The sequence below is a fragment of the Schistocerca serialis genome, chromosome 2 (genome assembly GCF_023864345.2).
Source record: "Schistocerca serialis cubense isolate TAMUIC-IGC-003099 chromosome 2, iqSchSeri2.2, whole genome shotgun sequence".
Taxonomy (NCBI): domain Eukaryota; kingdom Metazoa; phylum Arthropoda; class Insecta; order Orthoptera; family Acrididae; genus Schistocerca; species Schistocerca serialis.
Window position 1 is genome coordinate 83,701,978 of NC_064639.1, and position 20,486 is coordinate 83,722,463.

General features: G+C 42.2%; 1 protein-coding gene across 1 annotated transcript in view; it reads right to left on the bottom strand.

Annotated features, from left to right (window-relative positions):
- The window catches only part of LOC126455447 (fatty acyl-CoA reductase 1-like), a 232,787-nt gene that overhangs the window by 191,986 nt on the left and 20,315 nt on the right, over positions 1-20,486 (bottom strand). The gene's annotated exons all lie outside the window — the stretch shown is intronic.

The following is a 20,486-nucleotide window of genomic DNA, read 5'->3' on the forward strand; positions in this document are numbered from 1 at the left end:
AGTAAGCGAAAAAATGATGAGATTACACATGTAAAAAAAATTATTTTGTTATGATTTTGCACTTCCACTGCTATGAGTTTGAATCTTGAATCCTTCCTGGTCATGCTGACAAAGTTTTATGAATTTATTTGTAAAAGTATAGACAGTAGAAAATAAAATGTCCTGTGGTGCCTCTCCTGCTCCAAGTCAGCCCGTTTGACGTCCTACGCCCCTTTATAAAAAATCGCTCCATTTACTCTTAAGGATTTTCTTGAGTCAGCTACTGGTTCCGCCTTCGTATTTGTCCGTTTCAGGTGTTTCTGATAACTGCTATAAATATTTCAGATATTCAGAATGATAATTAATAAAACCGACAAACTGCAGGGACGGTTTCCTGACTGCAAGCGGAGGAAGATTGGTCCTATCAACATGTACCCGGAAATGGACGGTGTGCGTGCATCGATAACAAATCATTCCGGGACACAGTATAGAGCTGTAGCGCGTCCACGTCACAACAGATGTTCGTTGTGGCCTCCAAGGGACGCAACGCTTGCATTCACACGTCGCACCATGGATTGCCGCATTCTTTCGCTTTCTGTCCGAATAGCGTCATAGGTGTTGTGTACCAAGTGTTGCAGGGTCCACATACCAGTAACTGGTTCAGTATACGCAACGCTTTTCAGGTGCCCCCAAAGGTAAAGAATCCAAGGGGTTTAAGTCCAGTGATCTAGCAGGACATGCTACAAGGCCTCCACGTCCTATGCAACGACCGAGGAGGAAGTTGTTTAGGTGTCGGCGCAATGTAATGCGGAAGTGGGGTGGCGCTCCGTCATTCAGAAACCACATAACCTGTCGTATAGCCAAAGGGACATCCTCAAACAGCTCGGGCATAGTATTCCGCAGGAAGTTCAGGTACGTTCCTCTGACGAGAAACTGTGGAATGACAATCGATCCAAGTATATGGTCGCTATGAATCCCTGCCCACACACTGATGCTGAACTGATGTTGTTTAGACGCCTCACTACAGATGACGATTATGCAGTCTGATGTTTGCGTGTTCTGGTAAAGAATGCTTTGTCGGTAAAGGCGACTGACGACTGAAATCCCACAATTTTCACGGTTTGGTGTAAAAATCATCGACAAAATCAAGCTAGTAGAGTGAAACCGCTGCTGATAATCCTCGTTGCAGGTGGTAGGGGTACATAAAATCGTACTTCGGCTCACACCATGTTGGTGGGCCACATGCCTGCAGCTTGTTCCAGTGTTCGTCTCAGCGTCCTATAGGATCCGGCTGTCCAATTCTGATGCGCACACAGTCCGCCGCCTCCCTGCACGTTTGTCTGTCTAGAAGGATTCACAATCACACATGCACCCAAAAAGGTCTTGAAATGTTGCGTGATGTGGTTGCTGTCTGTGAGGGTACTTGTTTAGGTACAACCATGCTGTCTCTCGACGGTTTCCACCTGCTTGGCCATACACAAACACCATCTCGGCTTTTTCTCGACATGAACACGGGACCATTCTGCTGCTTATAGTACGCTGTGTTTATCACACAGATTGGAACAAACAAGGAGCACACAGCACGTGGTCAGAGGAACTTTCACTCATCAGCGCCATCTATTGTGGCAATGATGCATTTCTGGATCGCAGTTCATGGAACATTTTTCCTGCATTCACAGCGAGGAATCCGTCCCTGCAATCGGCCGGTTTTTTAATGTTGATCCTGTTTAAAAAGTGTACATAATAGAGGATGAAAAATAAGGCATGTGTGTAATTAAAGTACTGGCACAGTATATAACTTACATTGTGCTGTACAGAAGCAACATCCAAATGATAAAAGTACTAGTTAGATTTATTTAGAATTTTACATGCCCGATGAAATCGTTAGAAGCAAGCATATTTCAAAATCATTCTTAGGGTTCAAAAGAATTTATGTCTTGGCGCATTCGTAACTTCCAAATTACAAAAGAGTAAATGTAATATTTTAGATTTACTAAAATCGTAAAATAGTTCACATTTACACCTCCAACTACACGACATCAACGTAATGCAAGAATTACATTGGACAAACGAGAGAGAATTTTAAAATACGACTCAAGGAACACGCAGAATTAAATAGGAGGAAAACACAGGAAATAAATCCACTTTCGAAATTCACACTATGCAGAAGAGTCACATGGTACACGGTATCGAAAACAATCTCGTAACTCTTCACACAATGAAGAAGGGATACTCAATGGACATGTGCGAAGAATTACAAAAGTACAACCGTCTGAAAAAATCGAAGAAAAGACACTAAACGAAAATGCATACTCAATAGTATGAGTATATCGGACATCTGCCGTTGTTGATAATCCCTTTAAAGTTACTCCGAAAGTTAGTAGCTGTAGCTAAATATTTATAAACATGCTTGTTAAGCAGTCCACGAAGCTTCCAAGCTACACTAACGACCCCCGCAGTTCCCTGTCGTTCAGCCTTTTCACGCTAGAGGACATAGTTCTACACTTTACTTGGATGCTCCATCAAGTGCAGCTGTTTCATACTTTCATTAAATCTAAAACAACTGTTTTAACTTCTTATTCGTAAAACATCATTTTGGAATTTACCATTATGTCAAGATGTAAATCTTCTTAAGCTCAAAGAATATTTATGTTGCAATGAATTACACAATTTATGTAACCCTGACATGCGATTATTTCTCACGATATCATTGGGCACGTAGCATTTTAAATCAACCTGTCATGTACTTTTTACCATTTCCACTTTGCTTCTCTACAGTATACTGTAAGCTATACATTGTACCTGTACTTTTGTTATACATATCCGGTCTAACGCACAGCTTTCCGGAGCGGGAAGGAGCGCCTGGTCCCCGGCACGAATCCGTCCGGCCGACTTGTGTCAAGGTCTGGTGAGCCGGCCAGTCTGAGGATGGTTTTTAGCCGGTTTTCCACCTGCCTCGGCGAATGCGGGCTGGTTCCTCTTATTCCGCCTCAGTTACACTATGACGGCGATTGCTGCGCAAACAAGTTCTCCACGTACGCGTACACCACCATTACTCTACCACGCAAACATAGGGGTTACACTCGTCTTGTGTGAGACGTTCCCTCGGGGGAGGGGGGGGGGGGGGGGGGTTGCACCGGGGGCCGAACCGCACAATAACCCTGGGTTCCGTGTGGGGTGGCGGAGGGGTGAAGTGGACTGCGGTAGTCGTCGTGGGGTTGTGGACCACTGCCGCTGCGGCGGGGATGGAGCCTCTCCCTCGTTTCTAGGTCCCCGGTCAACATATCGTAACATAACAAGTCTATCATACATATGACATTTATAACAACCATTTCAAAATAACCACCATAAACGCCAAAGTCGGTACTGGACGCAGTAATCTTGTCAACAGCAACTACAGCGGTTTTTTATTAATAAGTCAGAAAATGGTTAAGGACACAAAGTGACATCTAAATCTACTTTTACATCAATTTACAATGTGGGGTACGCAATGAGGTTGCTGTAATAGCAGGAAGTATGTTACCATTTCTGCGACCTCTCTCTAAGAAATACTTCTGGTAACTTGCTTATAAAGGGCAGATACTGAAATCTTAGTTTTCAGAAAAATAACACTACTGATTACATTTTCATATATAACAAAGGTGGTATAAATCGTCAAGGATCAATTATTTCTCCTACAGTAGCAACTCCAAAATTAGTTTGCATTTGAATACACAAAGCTGTTTGTAGTTAAATTGACTAGCTTTTCCTTTGTCTGACAATGTATGTGGCTCCTTGCTCGTAACGAAGTCTTAACTGTATGTGTAATGGTCAGCCGTAGATTACGAGGACGGCGAACGACCGTTACGCAGAGTTCATAAATGCGTACCCGACATTTTTGTCAAGTAATTTGTTTACTATGCTCGATAATAGCACGATTGTCTAAAGTGATTCAGGCTAGACTGTGGTCTCCAAATTATTACGCATACGATTTACCCCTACATCCATAGTCACATTTTGGATCTTAACTCTCATTATTTCCCAATACATAACCCTGCCTCCAGAACTGAAGGTCATTCATCCGACTGACTGTAAATGATGAATGGTATAAGTAGTGCGAGGTATGTGTGCCATTTTATTGTGCATTAACTCAAATACGCTTCAAGTTCATGTCTGCTAACAAACATAATAAAACTATTTTTACTCACTTTCTAGACTGATTTATTGCACTTAACTATTTTTCTCGTCCAGTAATTTCCTTGTTTTACATACCCGCATAATGATGATGCTCTGGGAGATCCCCGCCATCGCACCGTTCTCCCTACTTCTCTTCACAAATGCTGAGATTTAAAACTGTTTTAAGCTTTTTACAGTGTTTAAAAATTGCTTACAACCTTATCATATTATACTGATGAAGACAACAATAAAATGAGATGAAGTAGCTGTTCCTTTCACGAATATAGACGTGTGTGAATGGCCGGCCGGGGTGGCCGAGTAGTTCTAGGCGCTACAGTCTGGAACCGCGCGACCGCTACGGTCGTAAATTCGAATCCTGCCTCGGGCATGGATGTGTGTGATGTCCTTAGGTTAGTTAGGTTTAAGTAGTTCTAAGTTCTAGGGGACTGATGACCTCAGAGGTTAAGTCCCATAGTGCTCAGAGCCATTTGAACCATTTTTTGAACGTGTGTGAATAGACGTAGAGAAGACTCTACTCCGTCTATTACCCCTGATCTCTACCTACTGTTAACTTTAGTACTGTTAACAATGCATTGGAAACTGTTTGCGGCATATTCCTTTAGGTATATTTTTACACTTTTCAATCATTACGTAAATAGTTACTTAGAACATTTTATAGATTTCATAGTGACATTGTCTCCCCTTTCTGCCTATTGACAATCTGCAGAGCACTCTTCGCTGCATGGAAAAGCTAACGGCATTGTGAATTGCTCTTATGATTGTGCCGTATAAAATCTAAAAATCAAATAAAATAATTGCAGTGTTTATGTGCACTTTGTTTTCTATATCGCCCGCTCAGTCACTGACATCTCAGTAATTTGCCTTCAACTCTGGCAATCCATCTGAACAGAACTGCATTGCCATTACGTAATACAGCTATCACGAACCCAACTGCGGAATGATCTGCCTGAAAAATTCTGAGTAATTACATTCCTTTCCGACTTCAAACGACGCTTTGTTGTCCATTTTTTTTCTTATTTGTGGAGTCATCAGCCTTCTGACTGGTCTGGTGAGCCGCGCCACAAATTCCTCTCCTGTCCTAATCTCCAGTGTTGCCACAACGAAACTTTGTCTCGAAAACTCGCAGAAAATCCAAAGAGATTCTGATCGTATGTAAATTATGCTAGCGATAAGACACAATCAATGCCTCCCCTGCGCGACAGCAATGGATATACTATCGATAACACTGCTAAAGCAGAGTTACTAAACACACCCTTCCGAAGTTCCTTCACCAAACAAGACAAAGTAAATATTCCAGAACTCGAATCAAAAACAGCTGCAAGCATGAGTAGCTAACAAGTAGATATCCTCGCAGTAATGAAGCAGTTTAAATCGCTTAATAAAAGCAAATCTTTTGGCACAAACTGTATATCAATTAGGTTCCGTTAGGAGTATGCTAGTTCAATAGCTCCGTATGTAACAATCATATACAACCGCTCGCTCGACGAAATATCCGTAACCAAAGATTGGAAAGTTGCACTCGTCACACCAATATTCAAGAAAGGTAGTTAGAGTAGTCTACTAAATTACAGGCCCATAACATTAACGTCGATATGCTGCACGATTTTGGAACATGTACGAAATTACCTCGAAGAGAACGGTCTGCTGACACACAGTCAACACATCGTTCTCATGAAAGACAACTAGCTCTTTACTCACACGAAGTGTTGAGTGCTAATGACAAGGGGTTTCAAGTTCACTCCTCATTTCTAGATTTCCAGAAGGCTATTGTCACTGCACCACACAAACGGCTTGTAGTGAAATTCCGTGCTTATGTGCACTGTTATGTGAAGTAATTCGTGATTTCCTGTCACAGTTCGTAATAACTGCCGGAAAGTCGTTGAGTAAAACAGAAGTGATTTCTGGCGTTCCTTAGCGTAGTGTTACAGGTCCTCTGCTGTTTCTTATCACTATAAACGATTTAGGAGACTATCTGAGCAGCCGTATTAGGTTCCTTCCAGATGATATCATCATTTATCGTCTAGTAAAGTAACCAGAACAAATTTCAAAACAATTTAGAAAAGATATCTGTACGGTGCGAAAATTGTAAATCCATGTGAGTGCTAAAAGAAATGCGCTAAAATCGGTACACGATAAATCAGCCAAATATAAAGGCCTTGAATTCAACTAAACGCCTAAGAGCTACAACTACGAACAACTTAAATTGCAAGGAACACACAGAAAACGTTGTGGGGAAGGCAAACCAAAGACTGCGATTTATTGGCAGAGCACTTAGATAATGTAACAGATCTACCAGAGTGACTGCCGACGCTAAGTTTTTCCGTCCTTTTTCTGGAGTAATACTGCGCGATGGGGATTCTTATCAGATAGGTTTAAAGGAGTATACCGAGAACTTTCAAAGAGGAGCAGCACGCTTTGAATTATCGAGAAATATGGCAGAGTGTGTCACACACGTGATACAAGATTTGGGGTGAACATAATTAAAACAAAGGCGTTTGTCGTTGTGGTGAAATGTTCTCACGAAATTTCTATCACCAACTTTCTCCCACGAATGCGAAAATATTTAGTTGATACCGACCTACATAAGGAGAAACGATCATGACAATAAAATAAAGGAAATCATTGAGACAAACACACAGAAGTTGCTACCGCAGGTGGTTTCAAATCCACCTCCGCGTTTGGCGCTCTACAGATGAACATGCCTTTCATTCAGAGGGCTATCGTATTTTTAAAGGAAAGGTAGGACGTAAGAAAATGAAGAATGTCCAAACCTGGGGACCGGATTCATCTTAAGCCATAAGATGATCGATTCAGTAACTGACTTCAGCTTCCCCAGTAATCGAGTGTCTCTACCAACGTTCCGGGGCACAGACAAGATCTACACTGTACTAAATGTTGACGCACCCATCGATGAGGACAATAAGTGTAACCCAGAAGGTACTGACAAGTTTTGGGATTAACTAGAGGACATTGTCAGCAAGATTCCAGTCATCCTAGTTGGCGATTTCAAAGCGCAGTTGGAGGAAGAGCGCAAATTTAGAGACATCATAGGAGAATACCCATCTCACAAACGGACCAACAGAAATGGAGAGCGTCTTGTGCCACTTTGCATAGCTTTCAACTTAGTCATGAAGTCAATGGCCTTCAAGAGACAGCCAAAGAAGCAGATGACATCGACATCACCCAACAGCCTCTTGGGAGAATTTCAGATTGATCATATTGCCATCTCATGGAAATCCCATAGAGAGATCCACAATGTAGAAGTGTTGAGAGGAGCAAATTTTGACTCTGACTACTACCTCTCCAAAATTAAGATGAGATTTCTGCCTAGGAACGCTAAGAGAACCAAGTAACTCAAGCTTACTAAGTTTTATATAGAAAAACTTTCAACTGGCAAACCAGTTCGCAGAGAAATTGAAATCACTGGAAAGTAGAGATTGCGATGAATTGAGGAAGAACATAGTGAAAATTGCCACAGAGACTGCACCATTACTGAAGCAAAAGAAACATTCCGGGTGGACAATTATTCGTGAGGAAGCAGTGATGCTGAGACAGATGGCGTGGCTGAAGCGGACCTAGCAAAAGACACAAGAGAACAGAGACAAGTTCACATAACAACGAAAGTTAACTGACAGAACCATCAGACAAGTAAAGCGGCAGTTCACAAAAGACCAATTGACACAACTGGATGACGACTTCAAGGAAAATAACACCAGGAATTTCTACATAAGTTTTGAAGGGAACCTGAGCCACTACAGTCCACTTCAGAGGACCAGATGGGAAGCTAGCCTACAACGATACAGACAACTGCTATCTTCTGGCTATGTACTTCGAGAATGTTCTGAACTGTGACTCACCTGACACATTGTTTGATTACAAGGACAGCACCAAGCATCCAAATCACAACCACGGACGAAAGAAGAAGTAATAGAAGCAACAAAGCATCAGGAGAAGAGTCAATAGTGGCCGAACTATCGAAGCAGGCGGGAGACAAAACTGTAAGCAAGTTGACGGAAATCCTAAGAAACATTTGGGAGACTGAAACATTACCTAGTGACTGGACCTCTGCCTTGAGTCATCCCTGACATCAATAATTATCGAGGAATCTCATTGATACCTGTAACATACAAGATTTTCTCCAAGGCCATAGTAAACAGCGCCGAATCTCAACTGGACACACAGCTAGGGGAATACCAGGCAGGATTTAGAAGAGGACGCTCTTGTACTGAACAGATACTGAACCTGAAGTCAGTGCTACGACATGTCTGGTGAGGAGTATGTCGTCATCTTCGTTGACTTCAAGAAGGCGTATGACTCAGTTGATAGACCTTCTCTAATGAATATTCTGCAAGAACTAGGGCTAGATGAGAAGACCACCAGCTTCACCCGACAGACTTTTAACAACACCAAGTCACAAGTTAGGTTCAGAGGAACCCTCTCAGAAAGTTTTGAAATAAAATCAAGAGTAAGACAGGGAGATAGTCTGCCCCTATCCTCATTAACTGTGCCCTCGAAAAGGTAATAAGAGAGTGGCGGAAGGAGTTAGCTCGAGAGGGGATTCCGAATGGTATCTCTCTGGGACGCAAGTGCAATGGGCTCAATGTTGATTGCCTGGCATTTGCCGATGACCTACCGCTTCTATAAGATTCAATAGAAACTTCAGTGAAACAACTCAACGTTCTCAGACAACAAGCGGCAAAGTTTGGGCTTCACGTATCACTTGAAAAAACGTAGTACATCACCCACATAGGTGAATCTCCTGGTACATCGCATCTAGACCAGGGAGAGATCATGCAAACCAACGGGTTTAAGTACTTGGGAGAATGGCTGGAACCTAATTTATCTGAAGGAACAGCACTGTTAACTCGAGCCAACAAGCTAGATCCGGCATACCAGCTCATAATAAAAAATCTCTCTCCCGTAACACTAAACTGAAGCACTACCAGACAGTCATCCGTCCTGAAGACTTGTATGCTTCAGAATGTTTAATACTCAGTAGAAAGTGGCTTACTAAAAGCCCGAAATCCAGGAGAGGAAGACACTGGGGCAGTCAAGAAAGGCGACAATTATAAAAGGCGACCAGAGCGAGTGCTCTACAAGTACTGTGGAAGAATTAAAGATGTGGCTAGGAAAAGATGTCTAGCATTTTATGGACACGTTTACAGGATGCACCGTGACAGAGTGACCAACCAGCTTGTATGTTACTGGAAAAAGAGGAAGTCACCATGGTTGATGGAAGTGGAGAAAGATCTTCAGGAACTAGGAATAACAGGGGAAACTTGAAGAATCGAACAGTACTCAGGAAGAAGCTTAGACAACGAGGTTCCAGGACAGACTACCAAGAAAGAAGACTGGTGCCCCCTGGACACAGGAGAGGAAGGAACAACACAGCCAGAGGATGCGTAACTACTCGGCAAACGTCAAAGTCCACTCCAAACGAAATAGCTGAATCTCGTGGTTCTTAGTTGGCCTGTACAAAGAAGAAGAAAGTACATCAGAGCTCGCATGGAAAAATATAGCAGTTCGGTTTTCCCGTCCGCTGTTAGAGTTTGGAATAATAGTGAATTATTGTGAAGGTGGTTCTATGAACTCTCTGCAAGGCACTTACGTGTGATTTGCGGAGTTTTGATGTAGATTTAGATGAAGTCGAGGAGGAGCACTTGCAACCTACGTCCTCAGTTATTTGCTGGATGTAGTCCAGTCTCTGTCTTCTTCCACAACTATTCCCCTCAACATCTCCCACTTGTCCCACGGAAGTTATTCCCTGATATCTTATCAGGTGTTCTATCATCATGTCCCTTCTTCTTGTCAGTGTTTTCCACATATACCTTTCCTCTCCGATTCTGCGTAGAACCATTTCCTACCCTATCAGTCCACCTAATTTTCAACAGTCGTCTGCAGACCCGCAACTCAGATGCTTCGATTGTCTTCTGTTTCGGTTTTCCAACAGCCCATGTTTCACTACCATACGATGCTGTGCTCCTAACGTATTTTCTCAGAAATTTCGTCCCCAAATGAAGGCCAATGTCTGATGGTTGTAGGCTTTTCTTGAGCAGAAATGCCCTTTTTGCCAGTGCCAATCTAGTTTTGATGTTCTCCTTGCTCCGTCCGTCATGGGTTATTTTGCTGCCTAGGTGGAAGAATGTACCCGTGGTCTACGGGTAGCGTCTTTGATTTATAATCAAAACGTCTTCGGTCCCGAGTTTGATCCCCGCCACTGTCTAAATTTTGATAAATAATCAGCATTGGCGGCCGAAGACTTCCGGCATAAGAAGTCAGCCTCATCCTGCCAACGGCCTTGTCAAAGAGGGCGGAGGAGCGGATGGAGGTTCAGGGCACTCTCTTGTCCTAGGGGTGGGAAATTGCCCCTAAAGGCGGAAGAATCAGCAATGATCAACGACATGAGGATGCAGAAGGCAATGGAAACCACTGCATTAAAGACACGTAACGTGTATCCACAGGACATGTGGCCTGTAATTGAAGAAGTATATTGATGATCTCTCCATTGGCTAAGATTCCCCATTCGGATCTCCGGAAGGGGACTGCCAAGGGGGAGGTTACCATGAGAAAAAGATTGAATAATGAACGAAAGGATAACGTTCTACGAGTCGGGGCGTGGAATATCAGATGCTTGAACGTGGTAGGGAAACTAGAAAATCTGAAAAGGGAAATGCAAAGGCTCAATCTAGATATAGTAGGGGTCAGTGAAGTGAAATGGAAGGAAGACAAGGATTTCTGGTCAGATGAGTATCGGGTAATATCAACAGCAGCAGAAAATGGTATAACAGGTGTGGGATTCGTTATGAATAGGAAGGTAGGGCAGAGAGTGTGTTACTGTGAACAGTTCAGTGACCTGGTTGTTCTAATGAGAATCGCCAGCAGACCAACACCGACAGCAATAGTTCAGATATACATTCAGACGTCGCAAGCTGAAGATGAACAGATAGATAAAATGTATGAAGATATTGAAAGGGTAATGCAGTATGTAAAGGGGGACGAAAATCTAACAGTCATGGGCGACTGGAATGCAGTTGTAGGGGAAGGAGTAGAAGAAAAGGTTACAGGAGAATATGGGCTTGGGTCAACGAATGAAAGAGGAGAAAGACTAATTGAGTTCTGTAACAAGTTTCAGCTAGTAATAGCGAATACCCTGTTCAAGAATCACAAGAGGAGGAGGTATACTTGGAAAATGCCGGGAGATACGGGAAGATATCAATTAGATTACATCATGGTCAGACAGAGATTCCGAAATCAGATACTAGATTGTAAGGCGTACCCAGGAGCAGATATAGACTCAGATCACAATATAGTAGTGATGAAGAGTTGGCTGAAGTTCAAGACATTAGTCAGGAAGAATCAATACGCAAAGAAGTGGGATACGGAAGTACTAAGGAATGACGAGTTACGTTTGAAGTTCTCTAACGCTATAGATACAGCAATAAGGAATAGCGCAGTAGGCAGTACAGTTGAAGAGGAATGGACATCTCTAGAAAGGACCATCACAGAAGTTGGGAAGGAAAACATAGGTGCAAAGAAGGTAGCTGCGAAGAAACCATGGGTAACAGAAGAAATACTTCAGTTGATAGATGAAAGGAATAAGTACAAACATGTTCCGGGAAAATCAGGAATACAGAAATACAAGTCGCTGAAATAAATAGGAAGTGCAGAGAAGCTAAGACGAAATGGCTGCAGGAAAAATGTGAAGACATCAAAAAAGATATGATTGTCGGAAGGAGAGACTCAGCATACAGGAAAGTCAAAACAACCTTTGGTGACATTAAAAGCAACGGTGGTAACATTAAGAGTGCAACGGGAAGTCCACAGATAAATGCAGAGGAGAGAGCAGATAGGTGGAAAGAATACATTGAAAGCCTCTATGAGGGTGAAGATTTGTCTGATGTGATAGAAGAAGAAACAGGAGTCGATTTATAAGAGATAGGGGATCCAGTATTACAATCGGAATTTAAAAGAGCTTTGGAGGACTTACGGTCAAATAAGGCAGAAGGGATAGATAACATTCCATCAGAATTTCAAAAATCATTGGGGGAAGTGGCAACAAAACGACTATTCACGTTGGTGTGTAGAATATATGAGTCTGGCGACATACCATCTTCCTTTCGGAAAAGCATCATCCACACAATTCCGAAGACGGCAAGAGCTGACAAGTGCGAGAACTAACGCACAATCAGCTTAACAGCTCATGCATCGAAGCTGCTTACAAGAATAATATACAGAAGAATGGAAAAGAAAATTGAGAATGCGCTAGGTGACGTTCAGTTTGGCTTTAGGAAAAGTAAAGGGACGAGAGAGAGGCAATTCTGACGTTACGGCTAATAATGGAAGCAAGGCTAAAGAAAAATCAAGACACTTTCATAGGATTTGTCGACCTGGAAAAAGCGTTCGACAATATAAATCGGTGCAAGCTGTTCGAGATTCTGAAAAAAGTAGGGGTAAGCTATAGGGAGAGACGGGTCATATAAAATATGTACAACAACCAAGAGGGAATAATAAGAGTGGACGATCAAGAACGAAGTGCTCGTATTAAGAAGGGTGTAAGACAAGGCTGTAGCCTTTCGCCCCTACTCTTCAATCTGTACATTGAGGAAACAATGATGGAAATAAAAGAAAGGTTCAGGAGTGGAATTAAAATACAAGGTGAAAGGATATCAATGATACGATTCGCTGATGACATTGCTATCCTGAGTGAAAGTGAAGAAGAATTAAATGATCTGCTGAATGGAATGAACAGTTTAATGAGTACACAGTATGGTTTGAGAGTAAATTGGAGAAAGACGAAGCTAATGAGAAGTAGTAGAAATGAGAACAGCGAGAAACTTAACATCAGGATTGATGGTCACGAAGTCAATGAAGTTAAGGAATTCTGCTACCTAGGCAGTAAAATTACCAGTGACGGACGGAGCAAGGAGGACATCAAAAGCAGACTCGCTATGACAAAAAAGGCATTTATGGCCAAGAGAAGTCTACTAATATCAAATACCGACCTTAATTTGAGGAAGAAATTTCTGAGGATGTACGTCTGGAGTACAGCATTGTATGGTAGTGAAACATGCACTGTGGGAAAACCGGAACAGAAGAGAATCGAAGCATTTGAGATGTGGTGCTATAGACGAATGTTGAAAATTAGGTGGACTGATCAGGTAAGGAATGAGGAGGTTCTACGCAGATTCTGAGAGGAAAGGAATATGTGGAAAACACTGATAAGGAGAAGGGGCAGGATGATAGGACATCTGCTTAGACATGAGGGAATGACTTCTATGGTACTAGAGGGAGCTGTAGAGGGCAAAAGCTGTAGAGGAAGACAGAGACTGGAATACGTCAAGCAAATAATTGAGGACGTAGGTTCCAAGTGCTACTCTGAGATGAAGAGGTTAGCACAGGAAAGGAATTCGTGGCGGGCCGCATCAAACCAGTCAGTAGACTGATGACCAAAAAAAAAAAAGATGGAAGAATTCCTTAGTTACGTCTACTTCGTGACCAGCAATCCTGCTGTTAAGTTTCTCGCAAATCTAATTTCTGCTAATTCTTATTACTTTCCTCTTGTTTCGATTTCCTCTCAATTCATATCCAGTAGTCATTGGACTGTTCATTGCGTTCAGCAGATCTTGTAATTATTCTTCACTTTCACTGACAGTGGGGATAGAAAAGTCATCATAAATCATTTCGCTTTGAATTTTGATTTCAGACTTCAATTCGATTTTTTAAATTTGCATCATTGCTTCTTCGACGAAGAGATTGAACAGAAGGGGCTGAAGTCTAAATCTCTGTCTTACACCCTTTTTAATCTGAGTTCTTCGTTCTTAGTCTTCCATACTTACTCCCTCTCGGTTCTCGTAGATGTGGTGTATTACCCATCTCTCCCTATAGTTTACCCCTATTTTCCTTAGAATTTTCAACATATTGCTCTATTTGACATTGTAGAACGCTTTTTCCAGGTTGACAAATCCTACGAACGTGTCTTGGTTTTCATTTTGTCTTGCTTTCATTATCAGCCGCCACGACAGAAATGCTTCTTTGTGCCTTTATCTTTCTTAAACCAAAATGATGGTCATCTAAAACATTTTAAATTTTCTTTACGATTCGTCTGTATATTATACTTGTCAGCAACTTCCATGTAAGCTGATTGTGCGATAGATCTCGCACTTGTCAGCTCTTGCAATCTTCGCAACCTTTTGGATGATAATTTTCCGAAAGTCAGATGGTATATCGCCAGATTCATACATTCTACTCACCCACGTAAATAGTCTTTTTGTTGCGATTTTAGAAACTCCAATGGAATGTTATCTATCGCTTCTGCCTTATCTGATATTAAGTCTTCGAAAGCTCTTTCAACTTATGATTCTAGTTCTCAATACCCTATCTCATCTCTATTGACTCCTGTCTCTTCTTCTATTACATCAGACAAGTCTTCCCCCTCATGGAGCCCTTCAGTGAGCATGTCTGCTCCTTCCGCTGTATTTAACAGTGGAATTTCCATTTCACTCTTAATGTTGCCATCCTTGCTTTTAATATCGCCGAAGGTTGTTATGACTTTTCTATATGCTGAGTCAGTCGTTCTGACAGTCATTTCTTTTCCTATTTCGCCACATTTTTCAGGCACCATTTCATCTTAAATTCCCTGCACTTCATTCCTCAGCGACTTTTATTTATGTATTTCTGAATTTCCCTGAACATTTTTGTACTTCCTTCTTATATCGATCAATTGAAATATTTCTTCTATTATCCGTGGTTTTTTCGCTGTTGCCTTCTGTATACCTATATTTTTCTTTCCAAGTTATGTGATTGCCGTTTTGAAGATGTCCATTCCTCTTCAACTAAACTGCCTACTGAGCTTTTTCTTATCGCAGTATCTATAGCCTCAGGGAAATTCGAACATATTTCCTCATTCCTTAATACTCCAATAGCCCACTTCTTTGCGCACTTATTCTTCCTGACTAGTCTCTTAAACTTCAGCCAACTGTTCATCACTGCTAAAATGCGATAGGAGTCCATATCTAGTTCTGGATATGCCTCACAATCCAGTATCCGATTTCAGAATCTCTGCCTGACTATGATGTAATTTAATTGATATCTTCCTGTAGCTCCCGGCCTTTTTCAAGTATACTCCTCTTGTGACTCTTGAACATAGTATTCGCTATTACTAGCTGAAATTTATTGCAGAACTTTATTAGACTTTCTCTTCTCTTATTCCTAGTTCCGAGCGTGTGCTTCTTCTAATCCTCTCATTCCAGCCCCCAACACTATTAAATCTGCCCAGATGAAATAGTTTAGTAAGTAATCAAAACCGGTAGGCCGTTTAATTAACGTATTGTCTTACGTTAAGTTATTGCTGACTCGCACTGCGCAAAATGTAGAACACAAAACCCTTTCTGTTGTCGTGACACCATTTTTATTAGAAATGAAGTGGGCGCACACTGCTGCTACCTATCGGGAACCCCGTAAAACTCGAGAGTTTGCTCCTACCAACAGTGTGTTGTTCACGCACATACCTCAAATAACATAATAGTTATAATTTTTTTAACTCGATGATTATTTTTGATACGCCTTGCATATGTAACTGATGTGAATTCCAGTTGTTCGATTAGAACTGTCCTGTGCTCCTTTATTTCAAAAGTGATGGTGGTGGGATACCATTGTACCCTCGTGAGCACGTGTCGTTGCTTGCGCATACGTATCACAGAGAAGACGCGTATTTAACCTTGTATAGAAAGAAGCTACCATGGCCAAAGCTCAAACACTTAACAATACGTATAGCATGCAGAAGCGTACCAGGTCATGCGTACAATTGCCTAATACGACATTTTGGCGTTGCCTCCGTTCTCACATCCTTTCTTACAACACTTGTGGAAACTTTCCGGCCTTCGTGAGACAAAAAAACTAAAAGCATATGGCGAGTAACGCTAAAATAGCGCTATATATACTAGACTTCATGAGCAAAAAAGTGTGGGAGAATATTTACTTTTGTGCAAAAATGTTTACTTAGTCTTCTTTTGATCTTGTCTTACAAATAATTTTCTTGTAGACGTGCACAAATGCAAGGTTTGAACACGTCAGATCTCCTTAGCAGGTACAGGATTATTATTATTATTACTATTATTATTATTATTACTATTATTTTGTTTGTCAGGAAGTTGGTTGTTTCTGAGGGATGATGGGGCAGTGAGATACCGTGTCTGGGACCGAAATTTAATCATTTGACCGAAAGATCGCTAGAAAATATCTTCAAACTTAATAACACCCATTATTTTGGAAAAAAGCTGGGACTACCCTCCACCATTGCTGACTCTCACCACAATACTGAGTAAAATGTTTCATTCAGCACGAGTAGAATGTTCACTTTCAAGGCTACCCGTGAATAGGGGCAACAGGAAGCAGATAGAAGCACTTCCTTACGACAGAGCCAGTAGCCTCTCGCTCTTTAACAAAGTCACCCGTAATTAAAAGAGCAGTTTCACAATTTTTCTTCTACATCGTACGCGCAGTGCCCCTGTGGAAAACATCAGAATTCAGACAGATACTGACGATTATAAAAACACGGTTTTCAGCCTGAGGGCCACCTACGGTTTGTGTGCTTTTAGGTGTATAACACTTCTGCTAAATGTGTGAAAGGGTGAACCATATTCAGCTGTCAAGAAAATGAAAGATTACCTATATCTGTGAAAATACATGTTCAGTTAGTCTTTTCGATTTCTAACGACGCTGTTTGACAGTGATTCACGAAATTAAAAGAAAATGCTGCAAACTCGACATTATAACTGTTCTACAGGAACTTTTGGCTGGTTAACTTCATAAGATAAGCAGAAACGGGTTGCTCCGAATAAAATGGTAGAAAATTGACAATGAGGAAGAGGATAATCAAAGCAAGAAGTTTTAAGTAAAAAAATTAAATCTAAAAAAAGGAACAACCATAAATCATAAATCACGTGTATCCACACATATGATAAAAATGGATGAATGAGGGGTGTTCAGTAACTAATGCAATACACTATTTTCAACGAACTTCAGTTGAAAAAGTACAGAATTTGTTGAGGGACATCGTGGAATATTCCCGCTTCAGTGTCTACAATTTCATGAAGTTTAGACAGGTGGCGTTGCTATACGTAGCCTTCAAAACGCAGACAGTAACAGTGGTGGAAAACAAGAGCATCGAAGATATTCAAAGACGCTTGCAGAATGTCTACGGAGATATAGCAGTGATGAAAAGCACGGTGAGTAGTTGGGCAACAGCATCACGCAAACCAGTCCGAACTCGCGCATGCCGGCTGGCCGCACCGAGCTGTGACTCCTGCAGTGTCGGGACGAGCGGACACTCTCATTCAAATGTGATCGACGGATCAGAATCAAATATCTCGCTACTGAGTTACACATCTCTGTTGCTAGTGCTGACAAGTTCGTCCACCATTTGGGTACTCGTCTGTGCCCGATGGGTTTCTCGCTGCCTAAGAGAAGGCAATACAGAGCTTCCTTCTGTTTGGCACAATGAAAGAGGCACTTCGTGGAAAGCAGTACGTGGGTAATTGGGAGGTTATTGATGCAAGACGTTGGTTTCGACGTCGACCAGTTGAGAGGACTACGCGGGCGCACAGGCACTTTCAGCAAGGTGACGTAGGATCGTCGCGTTTGAGCGGACGTTACGTTGAAAAATAATGTTATTCTAACCAAAACAGTCCTCCCCCCTCCCCCCCCATGAACCATGGACCTTGCCCTTGGTGGGGAGGATTGCGTGCCTCAGTGCATCAATGATACAGATAGCCATACCGTAGGTGCAACCACTACGGAGGGGTATTTGTTGGGAGGCCAGACAAACGTGTGGTTCCTGAAGAGGGGCACCAGCCTTTTCAGTAGTTGCAGGGGCAACAGTCTGGATGATTGACTGATCTGGCCTTGTGACACTAACCAAAACGGCCTTGCTATGCCGATACTGCCAACGGCTGAAAGCAAGGGCAAACTACAGCCGTAATTTTTCCCGAGGGCGTGCTGTTGTAACTGCGACCGGGACGGTTGCGGGGTTGAAATGACGGAAAGCGCGGCGGGACTCGCGGAGATGGCGGCAAACAACAACACAATGGGAGAGGACGGACACGGTCAACAAAGGACAGAACGAACAACAAGATCGAACAACGGAGTCACAAGGAAACCTAATAGACACGTCCACTCACACACAGAACAAGAACATAAGTAAGGCGTCTAACGCGAGGCGATGTGTCTACAGACGCACGCGAGATGAGACTGGCTGACTGAGCGAGAGGCAGGGACTTAAGTAGTCTATCGGGGACGCCGCTATTGGCCGCTGGAACCACGTGTTCCACTGTGGTGCACTCACACTAAGAGCGGGCCAGGAGGCGCGCGCCGCCACAGCTTACGGCGCGATGGAGCAGACCTCTAGGGGTCTTCGACGTCCATGACGTCTGGCGGGGATTCAAATTCAGAGGAACGTGGTACCAGTCATGCTGCTTTACTGTATGGTTAAATGATGATGGCGTCCCCTTGGGTAAAATATTCCGGAGGTAAATTATTCCCCCATTCGGATCTCCGGGCGGGGACTACTCAGGAGGACGTTGTTATCAGGAGAAAGAAAACTGGCGTTCTACAGAACGGAGCGTGGAATGTCAGATCCCTTAATCGGGCAGGTAGGTTAGAAAATTTAAAAAGGGAAATGGATAAGTTAAAGATACATATAGTGGGAATCAGTGAAGTTCGGTGGCAGGAGGAACAAGACTTTTGGTCAGGTGAATATAGGGTTATAAATACAAAATCAAATAGGGGTAATGCAGAATTAGGTTTAATAATGAATAAAAAATAGGAATGTGGGTGGCTACTACAAACAGCATAGTGAACGCATTATTGTGGCCAATATTGAGGCCCCCGCCTACCACAGTAGTACAAGTTCATATGCCAACTAGCTCTGCAGATGACGAAGAGACTGATGAAATGTGTGATGAGATAAAAGAAATTATTTAGAGAGTGAAGGAGATGGAAAATTTTATAGTCATGCGTGACTGGAATTCGTCAGTAGGAAAAGGAAGAGAAGGAAACGTAGTAGGTGAATATGGAATGGGGGAAAGGAATGAAAGAGGAAGTCGCCTGGTAGAATTTTGCACAGAGCATAACTTAATTATAGCTAACACTTGGTTCAAGAATCATGAAAGAAGTTTGTATACATCGAAGAAGCCTGGAGATACTGACAGGTTTCAGATAGATTATATAATGGTAAGACAGAGATTCAGGAACCAGATTTTAAATTGTAAGACATTTCCAGGGGCAGATGTGGACTCTGACCACAATCTATTGGTTATGAACTGTAGAATAAAACTAAGGAAACTGCAAAAAGGTGGGAATTTAAGGAGATGTGACCTGGATAAACTGACAGAACCAGGGGTTGTAGAGAGTTTCAGGGAGAGCATTAGGGAACGATTGACAAGAGTGGGGGAAAGAAATACAGTATAAGACGAATGGGTAGATTTGAGAGATGAAATAGTGAAGGCAGCAGAGGATCAAGTAGGTTAAAAGACGAGGGCTAACAGAAGAGATACTGAATTTAATTGATGAAAGGGGAAAATACAAAAATGCAGTAAATGAAACAGGCAAAATGGAATACAAACGTCTCAAAAATGAGATCGACAGGAAGTGCAAAACGGCTAAGCAGGGATGGCTAGAGGACAAATGGAAGGATGTAGAGGCGTATATCGCTAGGGGTAAGATAGATACTGCCTACAGAAAAATTAAGGACACCTTAGGAGAAAAGAGAACCACTTGCATGAATTTCAAGAGCTCAGATGGAAACCCAGTTCTAAGCAAAGAAGGGAAAGCAGAAAAGTGGAAGGAGTATATAGAGGGTCTATACTAGAGATGGGCAAACTCCTTCATCGTTGGGAACTAGTTCACTGCTGATCATTCTTTTTTGGGAACCGTTCGTTTTTACTCGTTCACTGTTCATTTGTGCTTGGTATATGGTTCTTATGAAAAACTGAAAACTAGTAATGCAGGTGACTAAAGGATGGAGGGCACCAAGAGGGGGCACTTGCCTCCCCCCCTGGAGTATAGAGTTTTTATTCATTACAGAATTCTTACACACTTTTAGAGGAAATTTCTGTGATTCTGCACAACCTCTCGTTTAGCCAACTGTAGCCTTGTTTGGCCGATCGCAGGGAAATAATATAGGGTGGCGCACGGAATACCGGCCTCGAGTACAGACTGCTCGCCAATTAAGACGATGTGTTGCCCGTTACGAGCAGATACAACAAACAGACAAACATATAATAATTAGACAGTGAACAAAGAACAAGCTAATGCAAGCAACAATTGCGAAACAA